The sequence below is a fragment of the Muscardinus avellanarius genome, assembly GCF_963383645.1.
Source record: "Muscardinus avellanarius genome assembly, chromosome: 10".
Taxonomy (NCBI): domain Eukaryota; kingdom Metazoa; phylum Chordata; class Mammalia; order Rodentia; family Gliridae; genus Muscardinus; species Muscardinus avellanarius.
The window spans coordinates 60,021,409-60,025,452 of NC_137796.1; positions in this window are offsets into that span (position 1 = coordinate 60,021,409).

Sequence of the window (4,044 nt, forward strand, 5' to 3'; positions counted from 1 at the left end):
AACCCAGTAAAGGAGTAGTGGGGTCTGAGATACCACAGACTCGAGATCCAGAGCAACCTTAAGTGAAGTCGTAGCGACCCAAGGGAAGAACCCAGAGAAGGCACACACTTCCAAAATCATGGGAAAGAGGAATAAAAATGGAGCAATGAATGCCCACAACCCCACAACATCAGAACCCGATAAAACAGAAATTCAGAGATTTCTAGAAGATCAAATCAGGAAAATAACTGTAGAAATAATAGAGGTGTTTCAAAAAGAATTCAGAGAGAGCCAAAAAGAGATAAAGGATGCAATTAATGAAGTAAAGGCCTCAATTCAAAGTACAAACAACCGATTAGACCACATGGAGAATAGAATCTCGCTCTTAGAAGATGATCAATCCAAAAATGAACGCATAGTTTCTAATCTAGAAAAAAATATCCGACAGCAGGAATCTGACATTGAAGAAATATGGGCCCATTTTAAGAGAGCTAACCTAAGAATAATTGGAATAGAGGAGGGAAAAGAAGGTGAAACCAAAGGGATCAACAATATCTTCAAGGAAGTAATAGCAGAAAATTTTCCAAACATAGAGCAAGAGGTCGATACACAGGTCCAGGAAACTTATAGAACTCCCTTTAGACAGGATCGGAGAAGAGGATCCCCACACCACATAATTGTCAAAATGACCAATGTGGAAGCCAAGCAGAGAATCTTAAAGGCAACAAAAACAAAGGGCCAAGTGACATTCAGAGGCAAACCAATTAGAATCACTCCAGACTTCCCAAACCAAGTCATGAGAGCCAGAAGGGCTTGGAGTAACATATTCCAAACTCTGAAAGAAAACAACTTCCAGCCAAAAATTTCCTACCCAGCAAAACTTTCTATCAAATTAGATGGGGAAATAAGAAGCTTCCATGACAAACAGAAACTGAAGGAATTTATGTCTTCAAAACCAGCACTAGAGAAAATACTCAAAGAGATTAACTACAAAGAAGCAATAGGTAACACACACCAGAAACAGAGAAACAAGATTTTCCATCCAACAGACAACTAAGATTAGTTATCTGTGGAGATTCATTATTTATGTTAGTCTTATACCTATCTTTAAATTGTATTGTTTGCTTTTATTATTGTTAATTTTTAGGATTTCTAGTTGGAATGTTAATATACCTTCAGATATAGCATTTGGAAATATTTTATCCCATTCTATCAGTAACTTTTAACTCTGTTTACATTGTCTTTGGATATACAATATTTTATTTTTTAGGGAGTTTGTATACCCTTCTGTTGCCTGTGCCATTGAAATCATATCCAAGAAATCACTGCCTATTTCAATGTTGTGAGGTTTTATGACCCAGATTTTCTTCTAAAAGTTTATAGTCTTAAGGTTTATATTTAGGTCTTTTATCTATTTTGAGTTAATATTTGTATATGGGATTAGGTAAGGGTCCAATTTTATTCTTTTTCATGTAATTATTATTTTTCAACAATATTTAGTTAAAAGATTATTATTTCCACCACCAAATGTTCTTGGAAACCTTGTCAAAAATAACTTGACAATATGTGAAAGAATTTATCTCTAGGCTTTTATTTAACTCCAACGGTTTATATATCTGCCTTTAGAAGAGTACTACACTGTTTCAATTATTGTAGCTTTATATGGTTTGAAATCAGAAAATATATATCTTCTAGCTTTGTTCTTTTTCGATATTGTTTTGGGTATCTAGAGTCCATATTCTATATTAGGATAGATTTTTTCTGAAAAATAAATATATACATATATGATAGTTTCACCTAAAAAAATATTCTCTGGTAAGAAAGAAAGCAAAAAGAAATATTGAAATGTTATCTTTACGTCATCAAAAGCTTGGTATCAGACAAATGAAACTGTTATGTGAGACTATCATTGTTAATTTTGGATAAATTGCTATAATACTAGATGTCAACCACTAAGCCAAGCATGGGAAGGAGGGATGGGGAGGGAATGGGGTGGGGATCGGGTGGGGGCTGACCGGGCGATGTGTGCATGTATGTCTACAAAAGTTTGTATCCCACTATGATGTATGAATACAGTGCACCAATAAAAAATTAAAAAAAATAATAGATGTCACTGGGCATGGGAGGCTGAGACAGTAGAATTACACAGGTTCAAAGCCAGCCTCAGCTAATATGATATAAGCTTTACCTTCATATATGTCACATATTTTAAATATAAAATAAAATGTACATGCAATTCTGATTTCCTTTATTTCTACCATATGTATCTTCAAAAAGCATAAGAATTTTGATGGAGAGGAATATGATTTCTAACCTATTTTTATTTTCTCATTCTGTGGTGTTTGACAATAAATACTAGATATTATTTATGGAAGTTCAAGAACTTTTATAAATGTCACAAGACAATTACCAGAAAAATAAAAAATAGTGTAATACAATTCTGTGCATCTTTTCATACCGTAGTGCAGTTAAAATAGAAATTGACAGCAGAAAGATCTAAAGGAATTACACAAATACAGTAAAATTAATGGCACACTTTACTTTGAAACTAAATGACACACATTTGAATGAGGGCTGGATCATAGAAAAATGAGAGAAATAAAAATATTCTAGAATTAAAAGAAAAAGACATAATGTAACAAAATCGATGGGACATTTTGAATGCAGTTTTAATAGAAAGACATAGCATTGAATGCCCACAAAAGAAAAACAAATATTCACCAAGTAGGCAACCTCATGAAAGACAGACTAATCCAAAGGCCAACAGAAAGCAGAAAATAACTAAAATCAGAACAGAAATCAATGAAATAGAAAACAATACAAAAATCAACAAAACAAAAAATTCAGTTTTTTCTGAAAATATAACCAAGATTGATAAATCCTTAACCAACCTAACAAAAAGAGAGAGAGAATCCACCCAAATTGCTAAAATAAGAAATGAAAAATAGACATCACCACCACAGTGAGGAAATCCAGATAATCATCAGAAACTATTTTCAAAATTTATACTCAATAAATAACCTGGAAAGCATAAAAGAAATCGACAGATTTCTACACACATTCAAACTACCTAAATTGAACCAATAAGATATAGAAAATCTAAACTGACCAATAGCATGCAAAGAGATAGAAATAGCAATAAAAAGCCTTTGATCCCAGAAAAGTCCAGGTCCAGATGTATTCCCATCTGAATTCTACAAAACTGTTGTAGAAGAATAAAACCAATCCTTCATAAAGTATTCAAGGAAATAGAAAGAGATGGGATTATACAAAATCTTTCAATAAACTAAGCATTACTTGAATACCCAAGCCAAAAAAAAACCTTCAAGAAAAGAAAATCATAGACCAATATTCTTGATGAACATAGATGCAAACGTACATACATACAAAAACATTTCAAGAAAGTTTGTTTGGGTGGATGGCTTGTGTGGCTTTGATAGAGAGGTGACTGTGTACTCTGGGTTCTGCTCCATGGATGGATACTATCCAGGGCTGGCTTAACTACCATTAGTGGCATGAAGATTACATTTTAGCATCAAATCTTGGAGTTCACTTTCTGATGCAATTCAGTTTGGGGAAATTGAAATCCTCAAGTGGCGATGTGGCCTCTGTGTCAGCCTAATCATTCACAGGAGACTCATTTCGCATCTGGGAGAGTGGGCTGGGCTCGCATGGGTGCAATTGATGGCTCCTCATCATATGAGCAATTATACCACTAATTTTTTAATCCCCTCACATTTACCATGTAAAGCCGTCTCCTGGAGAAAGAAAAATTATGCTCCATTAAAATCGAGTCTTTGTAGAACAAAACTGGCCCAGGTTGCTATTCATAAAAGTTTCACTTTTGTAGATTGAAGTCCATATTGGTATTTTACTGATTGTGATAAAGAACATAATGATGTTTATTGTAAATCAAATACTGTACATTGGAATATCACTAGATCCAAGCACTGGGGAAATGATTTCTTTTGGTGACGGGTAAATAGGGTAATTTTCTGGCACAATGGAGGTTTGGCTCCACTTAGGCCTCGCATTGTGGCTGCTGGCCTTTTAGGGCCAGAACAG